Genomic DNA, 25,497 nt, shown 5'->3' on the forward strand with positions numbered 1-25,497 from the left:
ATGCCACTTGTCATCACAATGCACCATGCCTTTGTCATCACAATGCTCCATGGCCCCTGTAGTCACAATGCTCCATGCCCTTGTCATCACAAAGTTCCAGAACTCTTGTCATCACAATGGTCCATGCGCGTGTCATCACAATGCTCCATGGCCCATGTCATCACAATGCTCTATGGTACTTTTCATCACAATGCTCCAGGACAATATTCATCACAATGCTACATGCCCCATGTCCTCACAATGCCCCATGTCATCACAATGCCCCATGACCCCTGTCATCACACTGCTCCATGGCCTTTGTCATCACACTGCTCCATGGCATTTGTTATCACAATGCTCCATGGTGCATTTCATCACAATGCTGCAGGACAACTCTCATCACAATGTTCCATGCCCCCTGTCATCACAATGCTCCATGACTCTTGTCATCACAGTGCTCCATGGCCATTGTCATCACAATGCTACCTTGTACGTTTCATCACAATGCTCCACGACATCTTTCATCAAAATGCTGCATGACTTATTTCATCACAATGTTCCATGGCCATTGTCGTCACAATGACACATCTCCCGTTTCATCACAGTGTTCCATGACCACTTTCATTACAATGTTCCATGACCATTGTCATCACAATGCACCATTCCCCTATCATCACAATGCTCCATGACCACTGTCATCACAATGATACATAAACCCTTTCATCCCAATGCTCCATGCCAACAGTCGTCACAATGCCCCATGACCCCTTTCATCACAATGCTCCATGGTGCTTACGATCACAAAGTTCCATGACCCCTCTCATCAAAATGATCCATGACCCCTTTCCTCACAATGCTCCAGTACTCCTTTCATCACAATACTCCATGCCACATGTCATCACAATGCACCATGCCGTTGTCATCATGATGCTCCATGGCCCATGCAATCAAAATGCTGCATGCCCTTGTTATCATAATGCTCTAGATCTCTGGTCATCACAATGCTCCAAGCCCGTGTCATCACAATGCTCCATGACCCCTGTCATCACAATGCTCGATGACCCTTGTCATCACAATGCTCCATGGCCATTGTCATCACAGTGCTCTATGGTGTTTTTCATCACAATGCTCCAGGACCATTTTCATCACAATGCTCCATGCACCCTGTCATCGCAATGCCCCATGACCCGTGTCATCACAATGCTCCATGGCCTTTGTCATCACAATGCTCCATGGCGTTTGTCATTACAATGGTCCATGGTGACTTTCATCACAATGCTCCACCATAATTTTCATCACAATGCTCCGTGCCCCCTATGATCACAACTCCCAATGCCCCCTGTCATAAAAATGCTCCATGGATTTTGTCATCACAGTGCTCCATGACACTTGTCATCACAATGCTCCATGGCCCTTGTCATCAGAATTCTCCCTGGTGCTTATCATCGCAATTCTCTATGACAACTTTCATCACAATGCTACATGACCTCTTTCTTCACAATGCTCCGTGGCCTTTGTCATCACAATGCTCCCATGACCCTGTAATCACAGTGTTCCATGACATCTTTCATCACAATGCTCCATGCTCCTCTCATCACACCGCCCCTTGACCGCTGTCATCACAATGCTCCTTGGCTTTTTTCATCACTATTCTCCATGGGACTTGTAATCATAGTGCTCCATGACCCCTTTCATCACAATGCTCCATGGCACTTTTCATCACAATGCTCCCTGGTGCTTTTCATTACAATGGCCATGAAAATTTTCATCACAATGTTTCATGCCCCCTGTCATCACAATGCCCATGACACCTGTCATCACAATGCTCCATGCCCCTTTTCATCACAATGCTCCATGCCCTTGTCATCACAATGCTCCATGGCGCTTTTCATCACAATGCTCCATGACCACATTCATCACAATGTTCCATATCCCTGTCATCACAATGCCACATTACAGCTGTCATCACAATGCTACATGTATTTTGTCATAAAAGTGCTGCATTTCCTTTGTCATCACAATGCTCCATGGCCCGTGTAATCACATTGCTCCATGACCCCTTTCATCACAATGCTCCAGGACCACTGTCATCACAATACCCCATGATCCCTGTTATCACAGTGCTCCATGGACCTTGTCATCACAATGCTCCATGACACATGTCATCACAATATTCCATGAACCTTATCATCAAAATGCTTCACGATCCCTGTAATCACAATAATCCATGACCACTTTCCTCACAATGCTCCAGTACCACTTTCATCACAATGCTCCATGCTGCTTGTCATCACAATGCTCCATGACACCTGTCATCACAATGCTCAATGACCCTTTTCATCACAATGCTCCATGACCCCTTTCATCACTATGCTCCATGCCTTTGTGATCACGATGCTCCATGCCCTAGTCATCACAATGATCAGGAGCGCTTGTCATTGCAATGCTCCATGCCTGTGTCATCACAATGCTCCATGACCCTTGTCATCACAATGCTCCATGGCGCTTTTCATCACAATGCTCAATGACCACTTTCATCACAATGCTCGCTGACACCTTTCATCACAATGCTCCATGGCCTTTTTCATCACAATGCTCCATGGCCCCTGTAATCACATTGCTTCATGACCCCTGTCATCACAATGCTCCATGGCACTTGTCATCACAATGTTCCCTGGTGCTTTTCATCACAACGTTCCATGACAACTTTCATCAAAATGCTCCATGACCTTTTCTTCACAATGCAGTATGACTCTTTTCCTCAGAATTCCACATGACCCTTTTCATCACAATGCTCTATGACCACTTTCATCACAATGCTCCATGACCATTGTGATCACAGTGCTCCATGCCCTTGTCATCACAATGCTCCATGACCCCTGTCATCACAATGCTCCATGACCATTGTCATCACAATTCTCCATGGCCCTATCATCACAATACTCCATGACCCCTGTCATCACAATGATCCATGACCCCTTTCATCTAAATGTTACATGACCCATGTCATCACAATGCTCCATGGCCTTTGTCATCACAATGCTCCATGACCCTTGTCATCACAATGCTCCATGACACATGGCATCACAATGCTCCATGGCCCTTTCCATCACAATATTCAATAACCACTTTCATCAGAATCCTCGCTGACCCCTTTCATCACTATGCTCCATGACACCTGTCATCACAATGCTCCATGGCTTTTGTAATCACAATGCTCCAAGGCCCCAGTAATCACTGTGCTCCATGACCCCTTTCATCACAGTGTTCCATGCCCTTGTCATCACAATGCTCCATGACCCCTGTCATCACAGTGCTGCATGATCCCTGTAATCACAATGATCCATGAGGCCTGCCATCACAATACTCCAGTACCACTTTCATCACAATACTCCATGCCCCTTGTCATCACAATGCTCCATGCCCTTGTCATCATAATGCTCCATAACTCTTCTCATCACAATTCTCCATGCTTGTGTTATCACAATGCTCCATGAAAATGTCATCAAAATGCTCCAGGACTCTTGTCATCGCAATGCTCCATGGCACTTTTCATCACAATGCTCCATGACCACTTTCATCCAAAGGCTCCATAACCCATTAAATCACAATGCTTCATGGCCCTTGTCATCACAATGCCCCATGACCCCTTTCATCACAATGCTCCATGACGACTTTCATCACAATGCTCCATGACACCTGTCATCACAATGCCCCATGACCCCTGTCATCACAATGCTGAATGGTTCTTCTCATCACAATGCTCCATGACCTTTGTGATCACAATGCTCCAGGATCCCTGTATTCTCAATGATCCATGACCCCTTTCATTGCAATGCTACAGTACCGCTTTCATCACAATGCTCCATGCCCATTGTCATCATAATGCTCCATGGCCCCTGTAATCACAGTGCTCCATGACCACATTCATCATCACAATGCCCAATGTCACCTCTCATCACAATGCTCCATGACCTTTGTCATCACAATGCTCCATGACACCTATAATTCACAATGCACCCTGACACTTGTCATCACAATGCTCCATGGCCCTTGTCATCACAATGTTCCCTGTTGCTTTTCATTGCACTGCTTCATGACAATTTTCATCAAAATGCTTCAAGATTTGTTTCATCACAATGCTCCATGGCCCTTGTCATTACAATTTCACATGATCCCTTTCATCACAATTCTCCATGACCACTTACATAAAATGTTCCATGCCCCTGTCATCACAATGCCTCATGATACCTGTTTTCACAATGCTCCATGAGCCCTGTCATCACAAGGCTCCATGCACTTGTCATCACAATGCTCCATGAAAACTGTAATCACATTGTTCCTTGACACTTGGCATCACAATGCTCCGTAGCCATTGTCGTCACAATGACTCATGACCCCTGTCATCACAATGCTCCATGGACTTTGTTATCATAATGCCCCAAGGCCCCTGTCATCACAATGCCCCGTGACCCCTGTCATCACAATGCTCCATGACCCCTGTCATCACAATGTTCCATGGCCCCTGTCATCAAAATGCTCCATGACCCCTGTCATCACAGTGTTCCATGGCCCCTGTCATCACAATGCTCCATGCCCTTGTCACCTCAATGCTCCAGAATTCTTGTCATCACAATGCTCCATGACCCCTGTCGTCAAAATGTTCCATGACTACTGTAATCACAGTGCTCCATGACCCTTTTCATCACAATGCTCCATGACCCCATCATCACAATGCTCCATGACACTTGTAATCACAATGCTCCATGGCCCTTTTCATCACAGTGATCCCTGGTGCTTTTCATCACAATGCTCCATGATAACTTTCATCACAGTGCTCCATGACCTTTTTCATCACAGTGCTCCATGGCCCTTGTAGTCACAATGCCACATGTCGCCTTTCATCAAAATGCTCCATGACCATTGTCATCACAATGCACCATGCTCCTATCATCATAATACTCCATGACGCCTGTCATCGCAAAGATCCATGATGCTTTTCATCACAATGCTCCATGGCTTGGTCATCACAATTCTCCATGACCCCTGTAATCACAATGCTCCATGCCCTTTTCATCACAATGCTCCAGAACTCTTCTCATCACAATTCTCCATGCCCGTGTCATCCCAATTCTCCATGACAATGTCATCACAATGCTCCAGGACTCTTGTCTTCACAATGCTCCATGGCGTTTTTCATCACAATGCTCCATGACCACTTTCATCACAACGCTCCATAACCCATTTAATCACAATGCTCCATGGAACTTATCATCACAATGCCTCATGACCCTTTTCATCACAATGCTCCATGACCCCTGTCATCACAATGATCCATGACACCTTTCCTCACAATGCTACAGTACCCGTTTCATCACAATGCTCCAGAACTCTTGTCATCACAATGCTCCATGCCCGTATCATCACCATGCTACAGGGCCCTTGTCATCACAATGCTCCACGACGTCTTTCATCACAATGCTCCATGACCAGTGTCATTCCAATGCTTCATGCCCCTATCATCACAATGCTCATCGACCATTGTCATCGCAATGATCCATTACCCCTTTAATCACAATGCTCCATGACCCCTGTCATCACAATGCCCCATGACCCCTGTCATCACAATGCTCAATGGTCCTTGTCAACACAAATCTCCATGACCCCTGTCATCAGAATGATCCATTACCCCTTTCCTCAAAATGCTCCAGTCCCATTTTCATCACAATGCTCCATGCCACTTGTCATCACAGTGCACCATGCCCTTGTCATCACAATGCTCCATGGCCCCTGAAATCACAATGCTCCATGGACCTTGTCATAACAATGCTCGATGACCCTTGTCATCACAATGTTGCATGGCCCATGTAATCACAATGCTCCATGAACCCTGTCATCACAATGCTCCATGGCCTTTGTCATCACAATGCTCCATGACCCTTGTCATCAGAATGCTGGATGACCCTTGTTATCAAAATGCTAAATGGCACTTCTCATCACAGTGATCCATCTCACTTGTCATCACAATGCTCGATCGGCCCTGTAATCACAGTGCTCCATGACCACTTTCATAACAATGCTCCATGAGCACTTTCATCAGAACTCTCTATAACACATTTGATCACAATGCTCCATGGCCCTTGTCATCACAATGTTCCATAGCGCGTTTCATCACAATGCTCTATGACCAATTTCATCACAATGCTCCATGACCCCTTTCATCAGAATGCTCCATGGCCCTTGTTATCACATTGTCCCATGACCCCTTTTATCTCAATGCTGCCTGACCCCTTTCATCACAATGCTCCATGACGATTGTTATTACAATGCCATAAGCCCCTATCATCACAATGCTCCATGACCCCAGTCGTTGCAATGATCCATGCACTATTTCATCACAATGCTCCATTATGCAGTCGTCACAATATTCCATGACCTGTGTCATCACAATTCTCCATGGCCCCTGTAATCACTGTGCTCCATGACACCGTTCATCACAATGTTCCATGACCACAGTCATCACAATGCCAGATGACCACTGTCATCACAATACTCCATGACCTTGTCATCACAATGCTCCATGATCCCTGTAATCACAATGATCCATAACTCGTTTCCTCAAAATGCTCCAATACCTTTTTCATCACAGTACTCCATGCAACTTGTCATCACAATGCTCCATGCTCTTCTCATCACAATTCTCAATGGCTCGTTTATTCACAATGCTCCATTACCCCTTTCATCACAAGGCTCCATTCCACTTGTCATCAAAATGCTACATGCCCTTGTCATCACAATGCCCATGATCCCTTTAATCGCAATTCTTCATGACCACATTCATCACAATGCTTCATGACCATTGTCCTAACAATTCTCCATGGCCCTATCATCACAATGCTCCATGGCCCCTGTTATCAAAATGCTCCATGGCCCTTGTCATCACACTGCTCCATGATATCTGTAATCAAAATGATTCATGACTCCTTTCATCACAATGCTCCAGTACCACTTTCATCACAATATTCCATGCCCCTTGTCATCACAATGTGCCATGTCTTGTCACTACAATGCTCCATGGCCCCTGTAATCACAATGCTCCATGCCCTTGTCATCACAATGCTCCAGAACTATTGTCACAATGCTCCATGCCAGTTTCATCACAATGCTCCATGACATTTGTAATCACAATGATCCATGGCAGGTTTCTGCACAATGCTCCAGTATGCGTTTCATCACAATCCTCCACGACCCCTGTTATCACAATGCTCCATGGAATTTGTCATCCCAATGCTCCTTGACACTTGTCATCACAATGCTCCATGACCCCTGTCATAACAATGCTCCATTACACTTGTCATCACAATGCTCCATCATCCATGTCATCAGAATGATCCATGACCCATTTCATCACAATGTTCCATGACCCATGACATCACAATGCTCCATAGCCCTTGTCATCACAATGCTCCATGACCCCTGTCATAACAATGCTCCATGGCACTTTGCATCACAATGCTCCATGACCACTTTCAGCACAGTGGTCCATGACCCCTTTCATCACAATGCTCCATGGCCCTATGCCATAACAATGCCCCATGACCCTTTTATAACAATATTCCATTACCCCTGTCATCCCAAAGTTCCAGGAACCCTTCATCACAATGCCCCATGAGCTTTTCATCACAATGTTCCATGACCACTTTCATCACAATGCTCTATGTCCCCTTTCATCACAATGCTTCATGGCCCTTGTCATCAAAATGGCCCATGGCCCCTTTCATCACAATGCTCCCTGACTACTTTCATCACAATGATCCATGACTCTTGCCATCACAGTGTTCCATGACCCCTGTCATCATAATGCTCCATGCCCCCTTTCATTACAATGCTCCATGACACTTTCATCACAATGGTCCATGACACTTGTCACTGCCATGTTCCATGGCCCTTGTCATCACAATGATCCATGGCGCTTGTCATAACAATGCGCCATGATCCCTGTCATCAAAATGCTCCATGACCACATTCATCACAATGCTCCATGACCCCTTTCATCACAATGCTCCAAGGCCCTTGTCACCACAATGCTCCATGGCGCTTTTCTTCACAATCGTCCATTATCCCTGTAATCACAATGATCCATGACCCCTTTCAACACAATGCCTCATGACCAATTTCATCACAATGCTCCATGACCACTGACATCACAATGCTCCATGGCCCTTGTCATCACAATGCTCCATGTCCCCTGACTTCACAATGATCCATGAGCCAATTCATCACAAAGTTCCATGACCCTTGTCATCACAATGTTCCATGACCCCTGTCTTCACAATGCTCCATTACTCTTTTCATCACAATGCTCCAATCCCTTATCCTCACAATGCTCCATGACCCTTGTCATCACAATCCTCAATGAAATCTGTAATCACTATGATCCATGACCAATTTCATCACAAGGCCCCAATACCACTTTCATCACAAAGCTACATGACCCCATTCAGCAAAATACACCATGACCATTGTCATCACAAGTCTCCATGCCCTTTTCATGACAATGTTCCATGACCCCTTTCATCACAATGATTCATGACCCTTGTTATCACAATGCACCTTGAGCCCTGTCTTCACAATGCTCCATTCCCCATTTGATCACAATGTGCCATGCCCCCTGTCATTACAATGCTCCATGCCCTTATCCTGACAATGCTCCATGACACCTGTCATCACAATGATGCATGACTCCTTTCATCACAATGCTCCATGACCCCTTTCATCACAATGTTCCATGGCTCTTGTCATCACAATGCTCCATGGCCTTATCATCACTATGCTCCATCACCCCTGTCATCGCAATGATCCATTACCCCTTTCATCACAATGCTCCATGACCATTGTCATCACAATGCTCCATGATCCCTTTTATCACAATGCTCCAGTACCTCTTTCATCGCAATGCTCCATGCCCCATTTCATCACAATGCCACATGACCCCTGTCATCACAATGCTCCATGACTCCTGTCCCCACAGTGCTCCATGACACTTGTCATCATAATGTTCCATGGACCTTGTCATCAAAATGCTACCTAGCGCTTTTTATCACAATGCTGCATGACGACTTTCATCACAATTCTCCTTGACCGCTTTGATAACAATGCTCCATCGCACTTGTCATCACAATGCCCCATGTCACCTTTCATCACAATGCTCCACGCCCCCTGTCACCACAATGACATGGGACCCCTGTCATCAGAATGATCCCTGACCCCTTTCATCACAATAATCCATGACACCTGTCATCCCAATGCTCCAGGACCCCTGTCATCACAATGCTCCATGGCCCTTGTCATCAAAATGCCCCATGGCCCCTTTCATCACAATACTCCATGAACATTGTCATCACAATGATACATGACCCCTTTAATCACAATGCCCATACCCCCTGTCACCACAAAGCTCCATGTCCCCTGTCATCACAATGTTCCATGAGGCTTGGCATCAAAAGTCTCCATGGCACCTGTCATCAAAATGCTCCATGACCCTTGTAATCTCAATGCTCCATGGCCCTTGTCATCACAGAGCTCCACGCCCTTGTCATCACAATGCTCCATGACAACATTCATGACAATGTTCCATGATCCCCTTCATCACAACGCTCCATGGCCACCTGTCATCACAAGGCTCCATGGCGAATGGCATCACACAGCTCCACGCCCTTGTCATCACAATGCTCCATGACAACTTTCATCACAATGCTCCGTGACCCCACTCATCACGATGCTCCATGGCCCTTGTAATCACAATGCTCCTTGGAGCTTGTGATAACAATGCTCCTTGATCCCTGTAATCACAATGATCAATGACTCCTTTGATTACAATGTTCCATTATCCCTTTCATCAAAATGATCCATGGCGCTTTTCATCACAGTGCTCTATTATCCCTGTAATCACAATGATCCATGACCCATTATATCACAATGCCCCATGACCCCTATCATCACAATGCTCCATGGCACTTATAATCACAATGCACCAAGACACTTGTCATCACAATGATCCATGGCCTTTGTCATCTCAATGCTCCATGGCCCCTTTAATCTCAGTGCTCCATGACCCCTTTCATCACAATGCCCCATGACGCCTGTCTTAACAATGCTCCATGGCACTTGTCAGCACAATACTCCATGACACTTGTCATCACAATGCTCCATGGTCCTTGTCATCACAATGCCCCATGGCCCCTTTTATCACAATGCTCCCCGATCCCTTTCATCACAATGCTTCATGACCATTGTCATCACAATGCTCCTTTATACCTGTAATCACAATGATCCATGTCCCCTTTCATTACAATGCTCCATTAATCCTTTCATCGCAGTGCTCTATGACCTTTGTCATCACAATGCTCCATGTCCTTCTCATTACAATGCACCATGGCCCTGGTCATCACAATGCTCCATGCCGCATGTCCTAACAATGCTCCAAGCCCTTGTCATCACAATGCTCCATGGCGCCTGTTTCCACGATGCTCCGGAACCCTTGTCATCAAAATGCTCCATGCCCGTGTCATAAGAATGCTCCATGACAATTTTCATAACAAGACTCCATGACACGAGTCTTCACAATGCTCCATGACCCCTTTCATTACAACGCCCCATGACGCCTGTCATCACAATGCTCCATGGCCTTTCTCAGCACAATGCTCCATGACCCCTGTCATCACAAGGCTCCATGACTCTTGTAATCTCAATGCTCCATGGCCCTCGTCATCACAAATCTCCATGCATTTGTCATCAAAATGCTACATGACCCGTGTCATCACAATGCTCCATGACTCTTGTAATCTCAATGCTCCACGGCCCTCGTCATCACAAATATCCATGCATTTGTCATCACAATGCTACATGACCCCTGTCATCACAATGCTCCATAGCGCTTTTCATCACAATGCTCCATGACCACTTTAATCACAATGCTCCATGAACACTTTCATCAAAATGCCCCATGACCACTTTCATCACAATGCCCCATGACCCCTGTGATCACAATGCTCCATGCCCTTGTCATCACAATTCTCCATGACCCTTGTCATCACAATGCTCCATGGCACTTGTCATCACAATGATCCAGAGCCTTAGTGCCTGACTTGGGAGTTGTGTCAGGACCTTAGTTAGGGACGGCATCATTGCCTGAGTTTGGAGTAGCATCAGGGCTTTAGTTAGGGACAGCGACACTGCCGGAGTTGGGAGTAGTGTCAGAGTCTTTGTTAGGGACAGTGTCAGGGCTTTAGCTAAGAGTAGTGTTAAGGGCTTAGTTAGGGAGAGTGTCAGTGCCGGAGTTGCGAGCAGTGTCAGAGCCTTAGTTAGGGACAGTTTCAGGTCTTTAGGATGGAGTAGTCTCAGGGCCTTAGTCAGGGAGAGTGTCAGTGCCTGAGTTAGGAGTAGTGTCAGGGCCTAAGTTATGGACAGTGCCAGTGCTTGAGTTAGTAGTATTGTGAGGGCCTTTCTTAGTTATCGTGTCAGGGCCTGAGTTAGGAATAGTGTCAGGGCCTTAGTTGGGGTCAGAGTCAGGGCCTGAGTAAGGAGTATTCTCAGGGCCTTAGTTAGGGACAGTGTCAGTGACTGTGTTAGGAATATTGTTAGGGCGTGATTTAGGAGTAGTGTGAGAGCGGTATTTAGGAACAGTGTCAGGGCCTGTGTTGTGAGTAGTGTAAGGGTCTATGTTAGTAAGAGTGTCAGTGCCTGGGTTGGGAGTAATGTCAGGGCCTTAGTTAGGGACAGTGTCAGTGCCTTAGGTGGGAGTAGTACCAGCCCTAGTTAGGGACAGTGTCAGTGCCTATGTTGGGAGTATTTTCGCTGCCTTAGTTAGGGACAGTGTCAGTGCCTGAGGTGGGAGTAGTGTCAGGGCATTAGTAAGGGACAGTGTCAGTGCCTGAGTTGGGAGTAGTATCAGGGTCTTAGGGACAGTGTCAGTGCCTGAGTTGTGATTAGTGTCAGGGCCTTAGTTAGAGACAATATCAGTGGCTGAGTTGGCAGGAGTGTCGGGGCCAGTGTTAGGGACAAAGACAGTGGCTGATTTGGGAGTAGTGTCAGGGTCATTGTAAGGGACAGTGTCAGGGCCTGAGTTAAGAGTAGTGTCAAGGCCTTAGTTAAGGAGAGTGTTAGTGCCTGAGTTGGGAGTAGTGTCATGGTCTTATTTAGGGACAGTGTCAGTGCCTGAGTTGGGAGTAGTTTCAGGGCCTTTATTAGGCACAGTGTCAGGGCCTGAGTTGAGAGTAGTGTCATGGCCATATTTAGGGACAGTGTCAAAGCCTGAGTTGGCAGTAGATTCAAGGCCTTAGTTATGGACAGTGTCAGGGCCTGAGGTAGGAGTAATCTCAGGGCCTTAGTTAGGGAGAGTGTCAGTGTCTGATTTATTGGTAGTGTCAGGGCCTAAGTTATGGACAGTGTCAGTGCCTGAGTTAGGAGTAGTGTGAGGACCTTTGTTAGTTATAGTGTCAGGGTCTGAGTTTGGAGCAATGTCAGGGCCTTAGTTTGGGACAGTGTCAGTGTCTGAGTTGTGAGTAGTGTCAGGGCCTTAGTTAGGGACAGTGTCAGTGCCTGAGTTGGGAGTAGTGCCAGAGTCTTAGTTAGGCACATTATCAGTGCCTGAGATGGGAGTTATGTCAGGGATTTATTTAGGGATAGTGTCAGTGCCTGAGTTGGGAGTAGTGCCAGAGTCTTAGTTAGGCATATTATCAGTGCCTGAGATGGGAGTAGTGTCAGGGACTTATTTAGGGACAGTGTCAGTGCCTGAGTTGGGAGTAGTGTCAGGGCCTAGTTAGGGATAGTGTCAGTGCCTGAGTTGAGAGTAGTATCAGTGCCTTTGTTAGGGACAGTGTCAGGGCCTGAATTGGGAGTAGTCTCTGGGTCTTAGTTAGGAACAGTGTCAGTGACTGAGTTGGGAGTAGTGTCAGGGTCTTAGTTAAGGACAGTGTCAGGGCATCAGTTAAGTATTGTGTCAAAGCCTTAGTTACGGAGAGTGTCAGTTTTTGAGTTAAGAGTAGTGTAATGGCCTTAGTTAGTGACAGTTTCAGTGCCTGAGTTAGCAGTAGTGTCAGGGCCTTAGTTAGGGACAGTGTCAGTGCCTGAGTTGGGAGTAGTGCTAGGGCCTTAATTAGGGAGAGGGTCAGTGCCTGAGTTGGGAGTAGTGTCAGAGCCTTAGTTAGGCACAGCGTCATTGCCTGACTTGGGAGTAGTGCCACTGCCTGAGTTGGGATTAGTGTCAGGGTCTTTATTATGGACAATTTCATGGCCTGAGTTAAGAGTAGTGTCAAGGCTTTAATATGGGAGAGTGTTAGTGTCTGAGTTGGGAGTAGTGTCAGACCCTTAGTTAGGGACAGCGTCTGTGCCTGAGTTGGGAGTAGTGCCAGGGCCTAAGTTATGGACATTGTCAGGGCCTGAGTTAGGAGTAGTTTCAGGGCCTTAGTTAGGGACAGTGTCAGTGACTGTGTTAGGAATAGTGTCAGGGCCTGAGTTAGGAGTATTCTGAGACTGGTACTTAGGAGCAGTGTCAGGGCCTGAGTTGTGAGTAGTTGTATGGCCTTAGTTAGCGAAAGTGTCAGTGCCGGCGTTGTGAGTAATGTCAGGGCCTTAGTTAGGGACAGTGTCAGTGCCTGAGTTGGAAGTAATGTCAGGGCCTAGTTAGGGACAGTATCAGTGCCTGAGTTTGCAGTAGTGCCAGGGCATTAGTAAGGGACAGTATTAGTGCCTGAGTTGAGAATAGGGTCAGGGACTTCGGTCGGGACAATGTCAGTGCCTGAGTTGAAAGTAGTGTCAGGGCCTTAGGGACAGTGTCAGTGGTTGAGATGGGAGTAGTGTCAGGGTCTTAGTTAGCGAGAGTGTCAGTGCCTGAGTTGGGAATAGTGTCAGGGTGTTTGTTATGGACAGTGTCAGGGCATGAGTTAAGAGTAGTGTCGGGGCTTCCCTCGTGGCGCAGTGGTTGAGAATCTGACTTCTAATGCAGGGGACACGGGTTCGAGCCCTGGTCTGGGAAGATCCCACATGTCGTGGAGCAACTAGGCCCGTGAGCCACAACTACTGAGCCTGCGTGTCTCGAGCCTATGCTCCACAACCATAGAGTCCGCGATAGTGAGAGGCCCACTCATGACGATGAAGAGTGGCCCCCGCTTGCCGCAACTGGAGAAAGCCCTCGCACAGAAACGAAGACACAACACAGCCAAAAAGAATTAAATATATCAATTAAAAAAAAAAGAGTAGTATCAAGGCCTTAGTTAGGGAGAGTGTCAGTTCCTGAGTTGGGAGTAGTATCAGGCCTTAGTTAGGGACAGTGTCAGTGCCTGGGTTGGGAGTAGTGTCAGCGTCTTTGTTAGGGACAGTGTCAGTGTCCATGTTGGGAATAGTGTCAGGGCCTCAGTGAGGGACAGTTCCATTGCCTGAGTTGGGATTAGTGTCAAGGCCTTAGTTAGGGACAGCGTCACTGCCGGGGTTGGGAGTAGTGTCATGGTCTTTGTTAGGGACAGTGTCAGGGCCTTAGATAAGAGTAGTGTTAAGGCCTTAGTTAGGGAGAGTGTCAGTGCCGGAGTTGCGAGCAGTGTCAGAGCCTTAGTTAGGGACAGTTTCAGGTCCTGAGGTTGGAGTAGTCACAGGGCCTTAGTTAGGGAGAGTGTCAGTGCCTGAGTTAGGAGTAGTGTCAAGGCCTAAGTTATGGACAGTGTCAGGGCCTGAGTTAGGAGTAGTGTCAGGGCCTTGGTTAGGGCCAGAGTCAGGGCCTGAGTAAGGAGTATTTCAGGGCCTTAGTTAGGGAGAGTATCAGTGACTGTGTTACGAATAGTGTTAGGGCCTTATTTAGGAGTAGTGTGAGAGCGGTATTTAAGGACAGTGTCAGGGCCTGTGTTGTGAGTAGTGTAAGGGCCTAAGTAAGTGACAGTGTTAGTGCCTGAGTTGGGAATAATGTCAAGGCCTTAGTTAGGGGCAGTGTCAGTGCCTATGTTGGGAGTATTTTCACTGTCTTAGTTAGGGACAGTGTCAGTGCCTGAGTTGGGAGAAGTTTCAGGGCCTTATTTAGGGAAAGTGTCAGTGCCTGAGTTAGGAGTTGTGTCAGCCTTATTTAGGGACCTTTTCAAAGCCTAAGTTAGGAGTAATGTCAGGGCCTTCCTTAGGTATTGTATCAGCGTCTGAGTTAGGAATAATGTCAGGGCCTTAGTTAGGGACATTGCCAGGGCATGATTTAAGAGTAGTGTTACGGCGTGAGTTATGAATAGTTTCAGGGCCTTAGTTAGTGACAGTGTCAGTTCCTGAGTTAGGAGTAGAGTCAGGGCCTATGTTAGGGACAGTGTCAGAGCTTAGTTCGGAGTAGTATCAGGGCCTTAGTTAGAGACAGTGTCAGGTCCTGAGTTAGGAGGATTGTCAGGGCCTTATTTAGGGATAGTGTCTGTGCCTGAGTTAAGAGTAGTGTCAGAGGCTTTGTTAGGGACAGTGTCAGGGCCTGAGTTAAGAATCGTGTCACAGCTTTAGTTAGGACCAGTGTCAGGGCCTTAGTTAAGCCCAGCATTAGGGCCTATGATAGGAATCAGATCAGGGCCTGAGTCCTGACTTACTCCTTACTCTCCTCACTAAGGACTTTTGACACTACTGCTAATTCAGGCCTTGATAATGTCCCTAACTAAGGCCCTGACACTTTCCCTGGCTAAGGCCCTGAACTTCTCTTAAATCAGGCCCTGATACTGTCCCTAACAATGGCCCTGACACTACACCTAACTTAGGCCCGACATGATACCTAACAAAGGCTCTGTTGCTAGTCCAAACTAAAGCCCTAAAATTGGTCCTAAATAAGGCGTTGACACTAATCCTAACTCAGGCCCTAACATTGTCCCTAACTAAGGACCTGACAGAACGCCTAACTCAGGCCCTCATATGATTCCTAACAATGGCTCTGATGCCAGTCCAAACTAAGGCCCTGAAATTGGTCCTAAATAAGGCCTTGACACTAATTCTAACTCAGGCCCTAGCACTCTCCCTAACTAGGTCTCTGACAGTACACCTAACTCAGACCCTGACTCTGTCCCTAAGCAAGGCCCTGACACTACTCCTAACTCAGTCCCTTACACTGTATCTAACAAAGGCTCTGATGCTAGGCCTAACTCAGGCCCTGAAACTGTCTGTAACTAAGGCCCTGCTGCCATCAGTATCTAAAGTCCTGATATTATCCTGAGCTAATATCCTGACCTATGTCTTTCCAAGGTCCTGAAACTGTCCCTAAGTCAAGACCTGAGGCTGTCCCTAACTCAGGCCCTGAAGCTTTCCTTAACTGAAGCCGTGAAGCTGTGAGTAACTCAGGCTCTGATCATGTATTTCACGAAGACCTTAAGGCTGATCCAGCAAAGACGCTGATGCTGCTCCAAAGTCATGCCCTGACAGTGTGCCCAGCTAAGGGCCTGACGCTAAGCCTCACTCAGGCCCTGTCGCTCTCCCTAAGTCAGGCCCTGACACTGTCACTAACTAAGGCCCTGACTCTACTCCTAACTCAGTCCCGTACACTGTACCTAACAAAGACTCTGATGCTAGTCTTGACTCAGGGCCTGACCCTGTCTCTAACTAAGGGCTGCTGCCATCAATATCTAAAGTCCTGACATTATCCGGAGCTAATATCCTGACCCATGTCTTACCAAAGTCCTGAAACTGTCCCAAAGTAAGCCCTGAAGCTTTTCCTAACTAACTCAGGCCTTGATGCTGTGACTAACTCAGACCCTGATCATGTCTTTTACTAAGACCCTAATGCTGATCCTACAGAGGCATTTATGCTGCTCCTAAGTCATGCCCTGATACTGTCCCTTACTCAGGCCCTAAAGATAGGCCTCACTTAGGCCCTGTTGCTGTATCTTAGTTAAGCTCTGACGCTGTCCATACATCAATCCCTGGCACTGGTCCTGATTAAGGCCCTCACGCTGCTGCTAACTAAGGCCCTGATGCTCTCAATAACTAAGGTCTTCTCATTATCCCTTGGTCATTTCCTTTCACTATCTCTGGCCTGGAAGCTGACTCTGTCCCGAGATAATCTCCTGCATCTTATGCTGACTGAAACCCTAATGCTCTCCCTAACTAAGGCCCTGACTACTCTTAACTAAGGCCATGACACTGTCTCTAACAAAGGCCCAGAATCTGTCCCTAATATAGGCCCTGCTGCCAGCCATAACTAAAATCCTGACACTCTCCTGAGCTAATATCCTGACCCATTTCTAACCAAGGTCCTGACACTGTCCCTAAGAAAGCCCTGTCGCTGTCTTTAAGTGAAGACATGAGGCTGTCTGTAACTCCGACCCTGAAGCTTTCCCTAACTGAGGCCTTGACGCTGTGACTAACTAGAGCTCTGGTCATGTCTTTAACTAAGAGCCTAAAGCTGATCCAACAAAGGCACTGATGCTGCTCTTAAGTCATTCCCTGACAGTGTCTCCAGCTAAGGGCCTGACATTAGGCCTCATTCAGGCCCTGTCGCTCTCCCTAAGTCAGGCCCTGATGCTGTCCCTACCTGAAGCCCTAATACTGGTTCTGAATAAGGCCCTGATAGTCTCAGTAACAATGGTCTTCATACTATCCTTAGGTCATTTCCGGGCACGATTCCTAGCCTTTACCCTAAGCCTGTCCCGAGCTATTGTCCTACCTCTTATGCTAACTATGACCTTATGCTGTGCCTACCTCAGGCACTGAATTTAGTCCCAAGGCCGGTAGACTGTCCCTAACTAGGCTCCATGCCCTTATCGTCACAATGTTCCTTGACCACTGCCATCACAATGCTCCAGGCCCTTGTCATCACAATGCTCCATGACCATTGTCGTCACAATGATCCATGCCCCTTTCATCTCAGTGATCCATAAGAACTGTCATCACAATTCTCCATGGTCTTTGTCATCACAATTCTCCATGTCCCCTGTAATCACACTGCTCCATGACCCCTTTCATCACAATGCACCATGAACACTGTCATCACAATGCCCCATGACGCCTTTCATCACAATTATCCATGACCCCTTTCATCACAATGCTCCAGTACGCCATTCATCACAATGCTCCATGCCCTTTGTCATCACAGTGGTCCATGCCCTTGTCATCACAATGCTGCAGGGCCCTTGTTATCATAAGGCTCCATGCCCATGCCATCACAATGATCCAGAATTCTTGTCATCACAGTGCTCCATGCCCTTGTCATCACAATGTTCCATGACCTTTATCATCACAATGCTCCTTGACCCATGTCATCACAATTCTCCATTACACTTGTCATCACAAAGCTCCATGACCCCTTTCATCACAATGCTCCATGCCACTTGTCATCACAATGCACCATGCCATTGTCAGCACAATGCTCCTTGGCCCCTGTCATCAAAATGCTCCATGCTCTTGTCATCACAATGCTCCAGATCTCTTCTCATCACAATGCTCCATGTCCGTGTCAACACAATGCTCCATGACCCATGTCATCACAATGCTCAATGACCCGTATCATCACAATGCTCCATGCCCTTGTCACCGCAATGCTTCATGAACCTTCTCATCACAATTTTCCATGACCCCTCTCTTCACAATGATCCATGACCCTTGTCATCACAATGCTGCATAATCCCTGTCATCAAAATTCTTCGTGACCGCTGTCATGACAATGCTCCAGTACCATTTTCATCACAATGCTCCATAACTCTTGTCAACATAATGTTCCATGCCCGTGTCATCACATTGCTCCATGACCCCTGTCATCACATTGATCCATGGCCCATGTATTCACAATGCTCCATGGCTCCTGTAATCACACTGCTCCATGATCCCTTTCATCACAAAGGTAGGTGACCACTGTCATCACAATGCCCCATGACACCTGTCATCAAAATTCGGCATGGCCCTTGTCATCACATTTCTCCATGAACCATGTCTTCACAAGGTGCCAAGACACTTGTCATCACAATGATCCACTACCACTTTCATCACAATGCTCCATGTCCCCTGTCGTCACAATGCTCCATGACCCCTGTCATCTCAATGCTCCATGACCACTGTCATCACAATGCCTCATGACACCTGTCATCACAATGCTCCAAGGCCCCTCTCATCACAATGCTCTATGATCCCTGTCAGCACAATGTTCCATGACACTTGTCATCACAATGATCCATGATCCCTGTCATCACAATGTTCCCTGCCCATGTCATCACAATGATCCATGTCCCCTGTAATCACAATGCTCCATGCCCATTTCATCAAAATGATGCAGAATTCTTGTCATTGCAATGTTCCATGACTGTGTCATCACAATGCTCCATGACCCATGTCATCACAATTCTCCATGACACTTGTCATCACAATGCTCCATGACTCTTGTCATCACAATGCTCCATGCCTCTTGTCATCACAAAGCTCCATGGTGCTTTTCATCACAATGCTCCAGGACAACTTTCACCACAGTTCTCCATGCCCCCTGTCATCACAATGCCCAATGACCCTGTCATCACAATGCTCCATAGCCCTTGTCACCACAAAGCTCCATTAACCCTGTCTTCACAATGATCCATGACCCCTTTCCTCACAATGCTACAGTACGCCTTTCATCACAATGCTCCATGCCACTTGTCACCACAATGCACCATGCACTTGTCAGCACAATGCTCCTTGGCTCCTGTCATCAAAATGCTCCATGCCATTGTCATCACAATGCTCCAGATCACTTCTCATCACAATGCTCCATGCCTGTGTCAACACAATGCTCCATGATACTTCTCATCACAATGCTCCATGACCACTGTCATCACAATGCCCCGGGACGCCTGTCATCACAGTGCTCCGAGGCCCCTCTCATCACAATGCTCCATGACTGCTGTCATCACAATGTTCTCTGCCCATGTCATCGCAATGCTCCATTTCCCCTGTAATTACAAAGCTCCATGCCCTTTTCATCACAATGCTCTAGAATTCTTGTCATCACAGTGTTCTATGACTGTGTCATCATAATGCTCCGTGACCCATGTCATCCCAGTTCTCTATGACCCTTGTCATCTCAATGCACCATGGCTCTTGTCATCACAATGCTCCATGGTGCTTTTCATCACAATGCTCCAGGACAACTTTCATCACAGTGCTCCAGGCCCCCTGTCATCACAATGCTCCTAACACAGTGACTCCTAATACAGTCACTGACACTCTCCCTAACTAAGGCCCTGAGACTACTCCTAACTCAGGCCGTGACACTGTCCGTAACTTAGGCCCTGGCACTGCTCCCAACTCAGGCACTGATGCTGTCCCTAACTAAGGGTCTGACACTACTCTCAACTCAGACACTGACACTCCCCCAAATTAAGGCCTTGACACTACTCTTTTTTTGTTGTTGCTTTGTTTTTTTGTTTTTTTATCCACTCATATTTATTGTGATTGCTGTTTCATTGCATATATTCGTAACATTTGTACTTTTAATTTACTATCATGTTCCTTTGCAATTTTCTCCTTTTCTGTCTTCTGCTGGATTCATAAAAAAGTTTTCGGTCTTCCTGTTTCTCCCTGCTACTTTTTGGGAAGCTATAGAGTCTATTCTTTTGGTGACTACTGTTAAAATTTTTAAATATATTCGTCCCTATTTTAAAAAAAAATTATTTTTATTTGTTTATTTCTGGCGGTGTTGGGTCTTTGTTGCCGCATGCGGGCTTTCTCTAGTTGCGGCGGACAGGGGCTACTCTTCGTTGCAGTGTGCGGGCTTCTCATTGCGGTGGCTTCTCTTGTTGCCGAGCACGGGCTCTAGGCACACAGGCCTCAGCAGTTGTGGCACGTGGGCTCAGCAGTTGTGGCGCACGAGCTTAGTTGCTTCGCGGCATGTGGGATCTTCCCAGACCAAGGCTCGAACCCGTGTCCCCTGCACCGGCAGGCGGACTCCCAACCACTGCGCCCCCAGGGAAGTCTCTTCCCTATGTTTTTTTTTAACATCTTTATTGGAGTATAATTGCTTTACAATGGTGTGTTAGTTTCTGCTTTATAACAAAGTGAATCAGTTCTACATATACATATGTTCCCATGTCTCTTCCCTTTTGCATCTCCCTCCCTCCCACCCTCCCTATCCCACCCCTCTAGGTGGTCACAAAGCACCGAGATGATCTCCCTGTGCTATGCGGCTGCTTCCCACTAGCTATCTATTTTACATTTGGTAGCGTATATATGTCCATGACACTCTCTCACCCTGTCACATCTCACCCCTCCCCCTCCCCATATCCTCAAGTCCATTCTCTAGTAGGTCTGTGTCTTTATTCCCATCTTGCCACTAGGTTCTTCATGACCTTTTTTTCCCCCTTAGATTCCATATATATGTGTTAGCATACTGTATTTGTTTTTCTCTTTCCGACTTACTTCACTCTGTATGACAGACTCTAACTCCATCCACCTCATTACAAATACCTCCATTTCATTTCTTTTTATGGCTGAGTAATATTCCATTGTATATATGTGCCACATCTTCTTTATCCATTCATCCGATGATGGACACTTAGGTTGCTTCCATGCCCTGGCTATTGTAAATAGAGCTGCAATGAACATTTTGGTACATGACTCTTTTTGAATTATGGTTTTCTCAGGGTATATGCCCAGTAGTGGGATTGCCGGGTCGTATGGTAGTTCTATTTGTAGTTTTTTAAGGAACCTCCATACTGTTCTCCACAGTGGCTGTATCAATTTACATTCCCACCAACAGTGCAAGAGTGTTCCCTTTTCTCCATACCCTCTCCAGCATTTATTGTTTCTAGATATTTTGATGATGGCCATTCTGACCGGTGTGAGATGATATCTCATTGTAGTTTTGATTTGCATTTCTCTAATGATTAATGATGTTGAGCATTCTTTCATGTGTCTGTTGGCAATCTGTATATCTTCTTTGGAGAAATGTCTATTTAAGTCTTCTGCCCATTTTTGGATTGGGTTGTTTGTTTTTTTGTTATTGAGCTGCATGAACTGCTTGTAAATCTTGGAGATTAATCCTTTGTCAGTTGCTTCATTTGCAAATATTTTCTCCCATTCTGAGGGTTGTCTTTTCGTCTTGTTTATGGTTTCCTTTGCTGTGCAAAGGCTTTTAAGTTTCATTAGGTCCCATTTGTTTATTTGTGTTTTTATTTCCATTTCTCTAGGACCTGGGTCAAAAAAGATCTTGCTGTGATTTACGTCATAGAGTGTTCTGCCTGTTTTCCTCTAAGAGTTTGATAGTGTCTGGCCTTACACTTAGGTCTTTAATCCATTTTGAGTTTATTTTTGTGTATGGTGTCAGGGAGTGTTCTAATTTCATACTTTTACGTGTACCTGTCTAATTTTCCCAGCACCACTTATTGAAGAGGCTGTCTTTTCTCCACTGTATATGCTTGCCTCCTTTATCAAAGATAAAGTGACCATATGTACGTGGGTTTATCTCTGGGCTTTCTATCCTGTTCCATTGATCTATATTTCTGTTTTTGTGCCAGTACCAAAATGTCTTGATTACTGTAGCTTTGTAATATAGTCTGAAGTCAGGGAGCCTGATTCCTCCAGCTCCATTTTTCTTTCTCAAGATTGTTTTCGCTATTCGGGGTCTTTTGTGTTTCCATACAAATTGTGAATTTTTTTGTTCTAGTTCTGTGAAAAATGCCAGTGGTAGTTTGATAGGTATTGCATTGAATCTGTAGATTGCTTTGGGTAGTAGAGTCATTTTCACAATGTTGATTCTTCCAATCCAAGAACATGGTATATCTCTCCATCTATTTGTATCCTCTTTAATTTCTTTCATCAGTGTCATAATTTTCTGCATACAGGTCTTTTGTCTCCTTAGGTAGGTTTATTCCTAGATATTTTATTCTTTTTTTTGCAATGGTAAACGGGAGTGTTTTCTTAATTTCACTTTCAGACTTTTCATCATTAGTGTATAGGAATGCAAGAGATTTCTGTGCATTAATTTTGTATCCTGCTACTTTACCAAATTCATTGATTAGTTCTAGTAGTTTTCTGGTAGCATCTTTAGGATTCTCTATGTATAGTATCATGTCATCTGCAAACAGTGACAGCTTTACTTCTTCTTTTCCGATTTGGATTCTTTTTATTTCTTTTTCTTCTCTGACTGCTGTGGCCAGCACTTCCAAAACTATGTTGAATAATACTGGTGAGAGTGGGCAACCTTGTCTTGTTCCTGATCTTAGTGGAAATGGTCTCAGTTTTTCACCATTGAGGACAATGTTGGCTGTGGGTTTGTCATATATGGCCTTTATTATGTTGAGGAAAGTTCCTTCTATGCCTACTTTCCGCAGGGCTTTTATCATAAATGGGTGTTGAATTTTATCGAAAGCTTTCTCTGCATCTTATGAGATGATCATATGGTTTTTCTCCTTCAATTTGTTAATATGATGTATCACGTTGATTGATTTGCATATATTGAAGAATCCTGGCATTCCTGGAATAAACCCCACTTGATCATGGTGTATGATCCTTTTACTGTGCTGTTGGATTCTTAATGTGCTGTTGGATTCTGTTTGCTAGTATTTTGTTGAGGATTTTTGCATCTATGTTCATCAGTGATATTGACCTGTAGTTTTCTTTCTTTGTGACATCTTTGCCTGGTTTTGGTATCAGGGTGATGGTGGCCTCGTAGAATGAGTTTGGGAGTGTTCCTCCCTCTGCAATATTTTGGAAGAGTTTGAGAAGGATAGGTGTTAGCTCTTCTCTAAATGTTTGATAGAATTCGCCTGTGAAGCCACCTGGTCCTGGGCTTTTGTTTGTTGGAAGGTTTATAATCACAGTTTCAATTTCAGTGCTTGTGATTGGTCTGTTCATATTTTCTATTTCTTCCTGGTTCAGTCTCGGCAGTTTGTGCATTTCTAAGAATCTGTCCATTTCTTCCAGGTTGTCCATTTTATTGGCATACAGTTGCTGGTAGTAATCTCTCATGATCGTTTGTATTTCTGCAGTGTCAGTGGTTACGTCTCCTTTTTCATTTCTAATTCTATTGATTTGAGTCTTCTCCCTTTTTCTCTTGATGAGTCTGGCTAATGGTTTATCAATTTTGTTTATCTTCTCAAAGAACCAGCTTTTAGTTTCATTGATTTTTGCTATTGTTTCCTTCATTTCTTTTTCATTTATTTCTGATCTGATCTTTATGATTTCTTTCCTTCTGCTAGCTTTGGGGTTTTTTGTTCTTCCTTCTCTAATTGCTTTAGGTGCAAGGTTAGGTTGTTTATCCGAGATGTTTCTTGTTACTTGAGGTAGGCTTGTATTGCTATAAACTTCCCTCTTAGCACCGCTTTCACTGCATCCCATAGGTTTTGGGTCGTCGTGTCTCCATTGTCATTTGTTTCTAGGTATTTTTTGATTTCCCCTTTGATTTCTTCAGTGATCACTTCGTTATCAAGTAGTGTATTGTGTAGCCTCCATGTGTTTGTATTTTTTACAGATCTTTTCCTGTAATTGATATCTAGTCTCATAGCGTTGTGGTCAGAAAAGATACTTGATACGATTTCAATTTTCTTAAATTTACCAAGGCTTGATTTGTGAACCAAGATATGATCTATCCTGGAGAATGTTCCATGAGCCCTTGAGAAAAATATGTATTCTGTTGTTTTTGGGTGGAATGTCCTATAAATATCAATTAAGTCCATCTTGTTTAATGTATCATTTAAAGCTTGTGTTTCCTTATTTATTTTCATTTTGGATGATCTGTCCATTGGTGAAAGTGGGGTGTTAAAGTCCCCTCCTATTGTTGTGTTGCTGTCGATTTCCCCTTTTATGGCTGTTAGTATTTGCCTTATGTATTGAGGTGCTCCTATGTTGGGCGCATAAATATTTACAATTGTTATACCTTCCTCTTGGATCGATCCCTTGATCATTATATAGTGTCCTTCTTTGTCTCTTGTAATAGTCTTTACTTTAAAGTCTTTTTTGTCTGATATGAGAATTGCTACTCCAGCTTTCTTTTGATTTCCATTTGCATGGAATATCTTTTTCCATCCCCTCACTTTCAGTCTGTATGTGTCTCTAGGTCTGAAGTGGGTCTCTTGTAGACAGCATATATATGGGTCTTGTTTTTGTATCCATTCAGCCAGTCTGTGTCTTTTGGTGGGAGCATTTAATCCATTTACATGTAAGGTAATTATTGATATGTATGTTCCTATTCCCATTTTCTTAAATGTTTTGGGTTTGTTATTGTAGGTGTTTTGCTTCTCTTGTGTTCCTTGCCTAGAGAAGTTCCTTTAGCATTTGTTGTAAAGCTGGTTTGGTGATGCTGAACTCTCTCAGCTTTTGCTTGTCTGTAAAGGTTTTAATTTCTCCATCAAATCTGAATGAGATCCTTGCTGGGTAGAGTAATCTTGGTTGTAGGTTTTTGTCCTTCATCACTTTAAGTATATCCTGCCACTCCCTTCTGGCTTGCAGAGTTTCTGCTGAAAGATCAGATGTTAACGTTATGGGGATTCCCTTGTGTGTTATTTGTTTTTTTTCCCTTGCTGCTTTTAATATGTTTTCTTTGCATTTAATTTTGGATAGTTT

At 45.2% G+C, this 25,497-nt stretch overlaps 1 long non-coding RNA gene across 1 annotated transcript in view; it reads right to left on the reverse strand.

The window, feature by feature from the left end:
- Window positions 1–4,587: 4,587 nt before the first annotated feature.
- Window positions 4,588–25,497, reverse strand: part of LOC309642235 — a 29,731-nt gene continuing 8,821 nt past the window's right edge. The window contains exon 3 of the long non-coding RNA XR_014253067.1: window positions 4,588–4,650. This is a non-coding gene — a long non-coding RNA (uncharacterized lncRNA). The remainder of the gene's footprint in view (window positions 4,651–25,497) is intronic.

This window comes from Balaenoptera physalus (genome assembly GCF_965194825.1).
Source record: "Balaenoptera physalus genome assembly, chromosome: 14".
Lineage (NCBI taxonomy): Eukaryota > Metazoa > Chordata > Mammalia > Artiodactyla > Balaenopteridae > Balaenoptera > Balaenoptera physalus.